We start from the raw sequence: 12,698 nt of genomic DNA on the forward strand, positions 1-12,698 counted from the left end.
ATATATATATACACACACACACACACACAGAGAGCAAAAGAGTAATCAACAGATAGTTTACTATAGACAGTGGTTGTAATATGATTTTGTTAGAAAACACATTTAAACAAATAGGATGGATGAAACTCAAGTGATATGTTGAAAATAAGTCATAAATTAGTTATTTGAAAAGCATGTTAGAAATAAATTGAGTTTATGTGTGTGTTGAAGATAGATTTTAAAATAATGAAAAAATGAGATTATTGCCTACCAATATAAAAAGATGAAAAGACCAAATAACCCAATGGAGCGTTATTTTGTCAAATGTCTTTTTTGCATCAGTCTAGATGATCATGTAGTGCTTTTTCTTTTCTTTCTTTTTGTATATTGGATTATGTTGATTTTTTTTTTTTTTTTTTTTTTAAATACTGAGTAATCCTTGTATCCATGGTATGAATCCCACTTGGTCATGTTCTGAAATATTTGAGTAAAATTGGTGTCAGCTTTTCTCTGAATATCTCTAGAATTCACCAAGGAAGTAATCTGGGCTCTGATTTTTTTTTAACGTGACTTTTTCAGTTACCTTTTCTATTTCTTCTTTTGTTATGGACCTGCTCAAGCTTTCTACTACACTCTGTATTCATTTAGGCAAGGTGTGTTTTTCTAATAATTTATTCATTTCTTCTAGAATTTCAAATTTATTGTCGTACAATTTTTCATAGGATTTTATTATGCTTTTTGTTCTCATTTATTCCATTATGATGCACCCAGTTCATTTTATGCGTGTTATTTACATCTTCTCCTTTTCTGTTGTTGGATTTGCCAGTGTGTTGTCAATTTTATTAATCCTTTCTAAAAAACCAACTACTTTTCTTATTGATTCTTTCTACTGTTTTTCTGTTTTCTTATTCATTTATTCCTGCTCTAATCTATATTAAGGAGCTCTGGTAGCGTAGCATTTACGAGTCAGGCTACTAACATCAAGGACAGCAGTTTGAAACTACCAGACATTCGGTGGGAGAAAGAAGAGGCTTTCTATTCCCATAAAGATTTACAGCCTTGGAAACCCTATACAAGGTTGCTATGAGTTTAGAACCAACTCCATGGCACACAACCACAACCACCACCAATCTATATTTCTTTTCTTCTGGTGACTGTAGCCTTACTTTGATGATCTTTTTCTAATTGTTGAAGATATGTTAATGTGTTGATATTGGTTCTTCTTTTATGATGTGTGCATTTATTGCTATAAATTGCCCTCTAAAACTTCTTTTGCTGTGTTCATAAATGTTAATGGTGAATCCAAGCAAAATGAAATCTTTGACATCTTCAAACTTTTCTACATTTTCATGATGGTTTATTTTTGGTCCAGTGATAAGGATTTTTGTTTTCTTTATATTGAGTTGCAACTCATACTGAAGGCTGTGGTCTTTGATCTTCATAAGTAAGTATTACAGTTCTCTTCATTTTTAGCAAGCAAGTTTGTATAATCTGCATATCACAGGTTGTTAAGGAGTCTTCCTCCAAACCTGATGACACATTCTTTTTCGTATAATCCAGATTCTCAGATTATTTGTTGAGCATACAAATTGAGTAATTATGGTGAAAGAATACAACACTGGTGCACATCTTTCCTGCTTTTAAAACATTCAGTGTCCCTGGTTGTAATGACTGTTCTTGGTGTATGTATGTACAATTTACTCATGAGCACAATCAAGTGTTCCAGAATACTCATTCTCCACAATGATGTCCATAGATTGTCATGACTCAAACTATCAAAATCTCAAATTTCATATAATCAATAAAGTCAATAAAGCACAGGTAAATACATTCTGGCATTCTCTGCTTTCAGCCAAGATCCAACTGACATAACCAATGGTATCCCTTGTTCCAGATCCTCCTCTGAATCCAGCTTGAGCCGTTAGCAGTTCCCTATCCGTGTAGTGTTGCAGTCATTTTGGAATTACCATTAGCATAATTTTACTTGTCTATGATAGTAATGATGTTGTCTGATGATTTCTATATTCCAGTGGGTCAGCTTTCTTTGGAATGGGAAAAATATGGATTTCTGCCAAACCAAATTTCTTATCATAGTAAGTGTCTACAGTGCTGCATCAGTTTGTTGAAAGATTTCCCTTTGTATTCTATAAATTTAAGGAATCTTGTTCTTTGATAATGCTGTCAGTTAACCTTGGATTTTTCCTTCAGTCCCATACATTGGCTCCTGACCATATGTTATCTCTTAAAATGGTTTAACATCATCTATTACTTTTTGGTAAAGCTTTCTACATCAATCAATATTTTGCCCAAAATTTGCCATAAATATTGCAAGTTGAAGATTGAATTTTTTTCTTCAGTTGTCTCAACTTGATAAATGCTATGCATGTTCTTCCCTTTTGGTTTCTAGCGCCAATTCTTTTCACAGTTTCTTTTAATATTTGACTCTGTGTTCTTGACTTACCCTTTGAAATTTTCTGTTCAATTCTCTGACTTCCTCATTTCTTCCATATGCTTTAGTATTTCTATTCTATAGAGCAAGTTTCAAAGTCTCTTTTGACATCCATTTTGGTCTTTTCTTTCTTTTCTTCTTAAGGACCTTTTGTTTTCTTTCTGTATGTTGTTCTTGTTGTCATCCCACAATTCTTCTTGTCTCTAGTTGTTGTTGTTGTTAAGTGCCATCGAGTCAGTTCCGACCCATAGCGGCCCTGTACAGGGTTTCCAAGGGTGTAAATCTTTACCACTACGCTCCTCTTGTCTCTAGTTATTAGGGTCTAATGCATCAAATCTTTTTTTGAGATGATTTATAAACTCATGTGGGACATATGTGAGGTCAATTTTGGTTGTTGTGGATTTGTGTTAACTTTCAGATTCAGGTAAACTTACATGAAAGCAATTGATAGTTTGCTCCACAGTCTGCCTCTGGCCATGTTTTGGTTGATGATATGGAGCTTTTCCACTCTCTCTTTCCACAAATGTAGTCAGTTTGATATCTGTGTATGCCATCTATTGAGGCTCACCACTTGTCTGTCAGTTTGTTGTACTATGGTGATCTGTGTGCTGCTGTAATGCTGGAAGCTATGCCACTGGGATTTTATATTCCAGCAGGGTACACTCATGGTAGAAAACTTTCTCTGTGCTTTCACACTAAGATAGATTAGGACAAAGGAGAAGCAGACTATTTCAGAAAGTCTGGCCACTAAAAACCTTATTTATATCTGTGCAACACTGTCATCACCAGAATATTGAATATTGAAACACGGTGAATAGCACCAGAATATTGTCAGATCTACAAGGCTAAAAGGCACTCAAAATACAACTGGGGAAGAGCTGCCTCCCCAACGTAGATTTGATAGTGATGACACAAATGCTGTAAAGCTTTCAGGACCTCCACTTGCTGATGGGACACAACTCAAAATGAGGAGAAATCACTGTAAATATCCATTAATAATCAGAACACATACTGTGCTAAGTATGGATGTAGGAAATTTACAAGTTGTCAAAATGAGGAACACATAAAGATCAATATCCTTCACATTAGTAATCTGAAAATTAACTGATACTGGACATTTTAAATCTGACAAACATATGGTTTATTATGCCAGACATAACAAATTGAAGAGGAATGATGTAACATTAATCATCAAAAAGAACAATTTAAGATTTATCTTGCGGTATCAAAGCCTGCGATGCCATAATATCCATATGCCCACAAGGAAGAACAATAAATACCACAATTATTTAAATTTACACACCAACCACTAAAGCTAGTAATGACAGAATTGAAGAATTCAACCAAGTTTTTCAGTTTCAAATTTATCAAACATGTAATCAAGATGTACTGATAATTACTGGTGATGGGAATGTAAAGGTTGTAATCAAAGAGGAAGGATCCAGTAGTTGGAAAATATGGCTTTGGTAATAGAAATAATGCTGGACATAAAATGATAAACTTTTGCAAGACTTGTTCATTGCAAATATATTTTTAGGGGGGTTCTTTTGGACTTCATTTTCCTCAAATAGGAAGTATAAATGTAACAGAAATGTAGCTTATCTTTTATGTCATTTCTATACATTATCCTCCTTTTACTATCTGACCTTTTGAAAATATCTGAATCATTTTTCCAACATTTTTCTCTTTAGTACACGCACTTTAGATAGTACTCAAAAAGAAAAAAGTAAAAACAGTTGTGAGGTTGGCATAGGATTGGGCACTGTTCTGTTCTGGTATAAACAGAATCATCATGGGTGGGAACTGATTTAACAACAAAGTCCTGTTGTGGTGCTGTGGACTAATGCGCTAGACTACAAAGTCATTTGAACCACAAGGTTGGTGGTTCAAGTTCACCAGATGCTCCTTGGAAACCCTATACAGGGTTGCTATAGGATGGAACCGACTCAATGGCACTCAACAACAACAAAGTCAAAAAGTAAAATTTTAAGTTTTATGCTACTATTAATACCTTACATAAAAGAAAGCATCCAGCAGTTGGATAAGAAATGTGGATATCCTGAATCATGATGAAGTCTTCTAGAAACTTAGGAGATTTGCTTTGATTCCAAGAAAACAGTAAAACTAATAAAGTCATAGCTTAAACTATGGAAAGTAATAACATATTACTGAATAGAATCTGAATGGTTATGATGTCCATCCAACTCCTTTAAAATAAAATGTTCCTATTTTGTTGGGTGCCCACAAATTAAGCCTTAACTACCTGAGCCATTGATTCATAAGCTGTTAGAGAGGATAGATATTTTTTCATAATCGCTGTGCTATTTGCAGACTTTGAACCCTTTTAATTCAACTAAAGTAGAAGATACAAATTGTATTAAATTTTTCTCTCTCAGTAAATGATGTTGTTAAGTGCTGTCAAATTGGTTCCAACTCATAGATACCCTGTATGGGGTTTCTGAGGAACAGCTGGTGTGTTCGAACCACTGACCTTGTGGTTCATAGTCCAGTGATTATCCTACAGTGCCACACCAGGATAATCATTGGACTATGAACCACAGTAAATGATAGTATCCTAAAATTGAAATAACTCATACATGAATAAATTTCAAATGGAAAGCTATAGTAACAAAATATGAATTATTTGTCTGCATAAAGGCAGTGAAAGCATAATAATTCATAATATAAAATGTTCAAAACATCAATAAATAAAAAATATTGGATAATAATATTGCTTAAAATTTCTTATTTCATATTAACTTTTAAAACAAACATAGTCTTTGTCATATATGCTTCAGTGTGACGTATTACACCTTGAGTTGGTGTAGAGTTTATAGATTGGTATTTGAAAATATGTATGTATGGTGACACTGCAGGAAAAGCATTGGGCTGCTAGCTGCAAGGTCAATTAATTCAACCCTGGTAGTTCAAACTCACTGGAGAAAGATGAGGTCATCTGCTCTCATAAAGATTACAGTCTTGGAAAACCTATCTAGGGTCACTCTGAGTAGAAATCGATTTGATGGCAGTGGGTTTTGTTGTGGTTATATATACTAAATGTTGTTCTTGTAAGTGCTGTCAAGCTGGTTCTAACTCATAGTGACACTGTATAAGGTTTCTGAAGAAAGGCTGGTGAGTTTGAAACAACGACACCTTGTAGTTAGCAATTCAGTGCTTATACTACACGTGAGGGCAGATTAAAGTCACGGCATTTAAATAAGACATTTTAAAAACAGTTAAATTTGTCAAGCCCTATGCTATTTACAACAAAGTACATTCCCATATTATATCACCTTGGTCTGCACTAACATTTGAGGGAGGCATGGTGCTGGTGGTGTGCCATGGAGTCGGTTCTGACTCATAGCGACCCTGCAAAGGGTTTCCGATGCTGTAATCTTTACAGGGGCATAAAGCCTCATCTGTCTCCCGTGGAACAGCTAGCTATTTAGAATTGCTGCCCTTGAGGTTAGCAGCCTGACTCATAACCACTATGATGCCAGAGCTCCTTAGTTCCATTTCAGTAGAGTCATGAAATGGCTTGCCCAGAGAAACAGCTAAAAAATGGTAAATTTGTACCTGATGGCTCATTCATATTATTGGAATTTTCACATTCTTTCTAATCCAGTGCCACGAAGTCAATTCTGATTCTTGGTGACCTTGTATAGGGTTTTCTAGGCTGTAAATATTTATAGGAGCAGAAAGCCTTATCATTCTCAAGAGGAATGGCTGATAGATTTGAACTGTTGATTTTGGTGTAAGCATCCCAGTGCTGATCCTACAGCACCATGCCAGGAGTTCAATTTTGTCATCAATCATCAGTCAAAAGTTCATCTCATGGCAATTTTTTTTTGGAGGTGGGTAAGGAACTTGTTGCAACTATACAACTCTGTTCATTTAGTGCAAAAACACCACAGACAATATGTGAATAGATGGTACTGTAGGATCAGCACTGGACTTCGAAACACAAGGTCAGAAGTTCAAACCCACCAGCTGTTCCTCAGAAACCCTATACAGGGTTGCTTTGAGTCAGAACCTACTCAACAGCACTTAACAGCAATCTACCTAAATTTCATTTGAAGAAATAAGTGGCAAATTGAATTGATAATCCCTTTCACAGAATATCAGTTTCTGCATACTGTCAAACTGTGTTATCTGGCCCATCCAAGTTACTATGAGTGAGAAGGGAAAGAGGAATTACTGTGTCTACTAACATTGCACAAATGGCTGAATTAAAGGAGAGCAAGTGTGCATGCAGGAGCAGTTAAAAGACCATTGTAGTAATACAATACAGAAATGATGGTATGAACTACAATTACAACAGTAAAGGCTGTGATACCAAATAGAATTTTCTACAAACTGTGGGAAAGAAAAATCAGGAATAATTGTAGATAGTGCTTCTGAACAACTTAAAATTAGATGTGATAAGTCTGAAATGTTTACTAAACAACTGCGTGGTCACAGACAATCAGCATAAATCTTGTAACTAGATCTAAGTCACAATAACTCAAATTTCAAATGCAATTATGTGATTGTCAAAACTCTAACCATAAAATGATCTGAAACACAACCACTGAACTTAGAAAAACAGCCAAAATAATTCCCATAAACTTTTAGGGCCTAAACTCTCTGGTAGACCATAACTACTCCCTGACTTTATACCATGCCACTTAAACCACTGAAGATAGCAACCCTGTTTTTTTGTTCATATATGAGTTTTTTGCTTGTATATATATTTTATGTACTTTTAAGATAGGAATTTGTTAGATTTCACTATTATTATCCTATTTGTCACACTGGTATAGAAAGCTAATACTTTCGCTTCATTCCCCAGCAAAGAAGAAATTAGGAAAACACGACCAACCCCTCTAAATATTAACTTTTTAATTCCTCACAAAGTAAAAAGTGATGCATCTTATTAATAAAAGTTCAGTAGTATCTACTCGCTCATTTCTGAGCTGATTTTTTTATCTGCTATTTTGAGTTTACTTACTTTCAAGGCAAGGATTTTGTCACTGTCATTGGTAACTGAGTTGTGAAGCAGGCCATAATCTTTCATGTGGTTGGCTGAATAACACTGTACAGAAGTCTTTCGTAGCAAATATGTTCAATGTTTGCTCTCTTGACTGATGCATCCATGATCATTGATTATGATACTCATCACTGGCAAACTTTTTAGAATTATTATCACCAGGTCCTTCTTTGTCTTAGTCTGGAAGCTCCATTGAAAGCTTTCCACCATGAGCAACCTGTTGCTATTTAAAATACCAGTATCATGACTTCCAGCATAACAACAGCATGCAAGTCCAGCATGCAGTCGGATGAACTGATGGCCCAGAGTTTTCTAAACTTTGCTTTAGAAAATATATCAATAACCATTTCAAATATGAGTTGTATAAATACATCAAGTAAAGATTACCATTTTCAGAATGGATAAAAATATAAGATTAAGTTACGTGTTGTCAACAAATAAAACCCCACTGTTAATATAAAAACTATGATCATTTAAAAATAAAGGGAAGGAAAACATATACAATGTGTCTTAGTTATCTAGTGTTCCTATTGAAGAAATACTGCAAGTGGATGGCTTTAGCAAACAGAAATTTATTCTTTCACAGTTTAGAAAGTTGTCATGTCTGAACTTAGAGTCTTTGTCTCTTTTCAACATCTAGAGGCCTAGCATTTCTTGGAGATCTCCACCTATCTTAACATCAATTGTACCCTGGATTTAGGAGCTTCACAGTTTAGGGACCCCAGGTCCAAAGGATGAACTGCTATGGTAGCAGGTCTCTGTTTCTTTGCTCATTTCTCTCTCCTGTTATCTCTTTTAAAATGACAGGTGTGGTATGGTACATCCTTGGGATCAGGTTTACGGATCAGAGTCACGGTGGGATTAAGAAGAGTGATGTATCCCACCCTTAATCCTCCTATTGATTTATCACATCAAATCACATCGTGGAAAATCATCATGTAACTGCTGAACCACTGAGAATAATGGCCCAGCCAAACTGACACACATTTTGAGGAAGAGAAGGGAGACACAAATCAATCCATGACACGATACTAACAACATTAATCAAAGGTAAACTGGATTACCTTTCTGACAAAAATGAATTCAGAACAAGGAAAACCATCAGATATAAAGATGGGTACTAAATAAACATAAAAGTGTTAATGCTCTAAGAAGACACAAGACATAAACGTGTAAAACAGAAGAGTGTAAAATACATGAAGCAAATACTGATAGAATGGAAAGAAGACAAAGATAAATGCAATATTATAGTTGAAAGTTTCAGCATTCTTTCAGTAATTGAAAGATCAGTCAGTTTAAAAATCAGGAATGATTTAGGCAATCTGAACTGCATAAGAAATCAACTTGTTCTACTTTATATTTATAGAAATAGTCCACCCATCAAGATCTTATGCAGCAGCTTGGCCTCATGTGTTAAAGAGGTCTTATGAAGGAGCTTTGTCTAATGTGTTAAAGAGGTCTTATGCAGCAGCTTTGCCTAATGCAATACTTCGTTTGATTTTGTGACTGCTGCTTCCGTTAAGTGTTGACTGTGGATCTAAGCAAAATGAAGTCTTTGCCAACTTCAGTCCTTTCTCCGTTAATCATGAGGTTATGTATGAGTCCAGTTATGAGGAATGTTTATTTATTTATAGTGAGGCACAGTCCATACTGAAGGCTGTAGTCTTTGATCTTTATCATGAAATACTTCAAGTCCTCTTAACTTCCAGCAAGCAAGGTTGTGTCATCTGCATTTATTACAGGTTGTTAAGGAGTCTTCCTCCAATCCTGGTATCATACTACTCTTCATAGGCCAGCTTCTTGGATTATCTGTTCAGCATACAGATTGAATAAGTGCAATGAAAGGATATAACCCTGGCACAAATCTTTCTTTATTTTATACCATTTAGTATTCCTTTGTTCTTCTGGAACCACTGCCTCTTGATCTTTCTACAGGTTCCTTGAGAACACAAATAAGTGTTCTGGAATACTCATTCTTCACAGCGTTATTTACTTTGTATCATGAGTCAATAATCCGAGAAGTTGAATGATATGAAGAAGACAATGGCATCAGGGTTAGAGAAAGACTCATTAACAACTTGTGATATGCATATAATACAACCTTGCTTACTAAAAGCTAAGAGGACTTGAATCCTGATGAAGTTCAAAGACAAAGTTTAGAACCTTCAGTATGGATTGTACCACAATGTAAAGAAAACAAATATCCTCACACCTGGATCAAAAAAATATTATGATAAACGGAGATAAGACTGAAGTTGTCAAAAACTTCATTTTGCTGGGAACCACAATCAATATTCATGAAATTGTTGTTGTTGTTGTCAAGTGCCATCGAGTTGATTCCGACCCATAGTGACCCTGTATAGGGTTTCCAAGAAGCAGCTGGTGAGCTTGAACCACCGACCTTACAGTTCAAACGGCTTTGCAGTCTGGCACATTAACGCACAGCGCCACACCAGGACTTAGCAGTCAAGAAATGAAGGGATGTATTGCATTAGGCAAATCTGTAGCAAAAGACCTGTTTAAAGTGTCCAAGAATAGTACTGAAGAGCACTCGTATGTCATACAGGAGTGACATGCGTGTTGCTGTGATGCTGGAAGCTGTTAGTTTGAGGACTAGAGAGTGCCAGACCTGGTCTACTGTACTTTCAACTGCTTCATATGTATGTGAAAGTTGGACAGTGAATAAGGAAGACCTTGAAACAATGCATTTGAATTTTGTTGTTGGCAAAGAATATTGAAAATACCATGGAGCAAACAAATCTGTCTTGAAGGAAATACAGTAAAAATACTCCTCAGAGTGAGGATGGTGAAACTTTTTCTCTCATTTTTTAGACATGTTGTCAGTTGGGATCAGTACCTAGTGGAAGACATCATGCTTGGTAAAGTAAAGGGTCAATGAAAAACAGTTAGGAAGACTCCTAACAAGATGGATTGACAAAGTGTCAAGAAAAACATGCTGCAACATAACAACAATTGTGAGGTTGCAAGACCAGGCATTCTATTGTGCATAGGGTTGCTGTTAATTGGAATGGACTAGATGTCACCTAACAACAACCCAGGCATTGGCTAGTACTTACAAAAACCAGAACTAGAAGAGCCATAACAAGTTATTCACTGTAGCACATTTACTTTTTGAATTTTTGGAAGGCAAGTAGCATATAATTCTAGATCAATAGGTCATTAATATTGATCTGTTAATATTGACAATGATATTTCCAGATTTGGCTGACACCTGTTGTGTGAGATTTCTCAGATTTCATTGGTTATCTAAAGCCTCCACCCTGGTCAGCAACTTAATAATAAGGATTTTCTCACTAATGATCCACCGACACTCACAAATACCCCACACATTAAATAGTCTAAAATTTTCCTTCATGAGATACTAAGGAATCATAGAAATCAATACTATTTCCTCAAACTAGAAGGGTTGAGGAAGCCTTTGTTTTGAAAACTCATTACCAATTCATGTTATACATATTCTGAATGAGGAGCATTACATCTCCCCAAGATCTTAACTACAATTTATATAAAATTTATTTGATTAATCTTCATATTCATTCTGTAAAACATTAATTCTGGGACTTCAGAAAAAAAATTTATCTCTATATGTCTAGGCTGAGTATCTCATTCTGCATTGCAATGATTCAGTGATTTAAAATAGAAATGATTATCTTGGAATTTAAAACCTTTCAGAATTTAGAGTTAGGTTATTTCTTTGTAAATTATTCCTTTGAAATAAGTTTATTTCTTTAAAAGTTGGATTTTTTTCCTTCAAGTTTCCCAAGAAATACCTGCCCCCTAGCAATCTCGAGGAAATAAATCTAGAGATTATTTGTTTATATGTTTGTCAGTGTACGTGTTTGCTTATGCTTTTGTTTTTCTGTGTGCTTGATTTTGCCACACATATGTTCATTGTGTTGAAAAAAATAAAACATAAAGTACACTTGTGTTATAAGTGTAAGCCTAAATAAAATGAAATGAAAAACACAAATAAACTGCTTTAAATGAAATAATAGTTTATAACTCTAACTGTATATCATCAGGAGTCACGAGTTAATTAGACAGGATTTGTCCCAGCAGTGTAACAGATACTTTTTTGAATTAAATCAACTGCTTTTCTGGTTCTGAGAACTGGTCACATTGAAATGTATTCATTGATTTGATTAGCAAATGTTGCAAAAAGCTTTTAATCAATCATGTTTATTAAGATGACTTAGTTACATAAATTGTCTTAACTTTTCTATCCTTCTGTAAATTTTTTGCTAATTTAGCAAGTAATTATAAAACTTGACTTTTTTCTTATTGGTATTAGTTGCAATAGTATATTTCTGATAAATAAAGAAATACAGAGATGTTGCATTTTTGTTCTCCAAACATTTCCATTTTGCAAGTCAGAAACAGATGTGTGAACTTAGATAAAATGAATAATTTAATTGCTTCAAATTCTAGTATTCCAATGCTGAATTTAGACCAATAAACTATGAGTGTTATGAAATATATGACAAAATAATAGTTGTCCATATGCATTTTTGGCCTTTAACCCCTTTATGTCTAAATACAAAGAATCCATTGTCACTCATAATCTGTTTTCATAGGAGAAAAACTGAATTTATATTTACTATGTCTTCAAAGTTATTTTCCACTTTACAGGACTGTACATATGCTGTTTCTAAGTGCCACTGAGTTGGTTTTGACTCATAGCAACTCTGTATACAGCTTCTGAGAAGCAGCTGAATGACAGGCAGTAAATGAGTAATTACAATGCAAAGAGAGTAATTCAGCAGTTCGAAACTACCAGCTGTTCAATGGGTGAAAGATTATGAGGTTTCTGCTCCCATCAAGATTTACAGCCTTGGAAACCTTTTGCAGGGTAGCCATGAGTCAAAACCAACTCTATGGCACACAACCATCACCACCATATATATATGTTGTTGTTTTAGTTGTTAGGTGCCATCGAGTTGGTACTGACCCATAGTGACATAATGCACAGAAGAATGAAACAATGTCTGATCCTGGGTCAACCTCACTATTGTTGCCACACTTGAGTCCATCGATGCTGCCACTTGGCCAATCCATTTCGTTGGGGGTCTTCCTCTTTTTCTTTGACCCTTCACCTTACCAAACATGATATCCTTCTCCAGTGACTGGTTCCTCCTGACAATATGTCCGAAGTATGAGAGACGAAGTTTGGCCATCTTGGCCTCCAAGGAACACTCTGGCTGCACTTCTTCCAAAACAGAT

Source organism: Chrysochloris asiatica, unplaced genomic scaffold, assembly GCF_000296735.1.
Source record: "Chrysochloris asiatica unplaced genomic scaffold, ChrAsi1.0 scaffold00017, whole genome shotgun sequence".
In the NCBI taxonomy this organism is placed as follows: Eukaryota; Metazoa; Chordata; class Mammalia; order Afrosoricida; family Chrysochloridae; genus Chrysochloris; species Chrysochloris asiatica.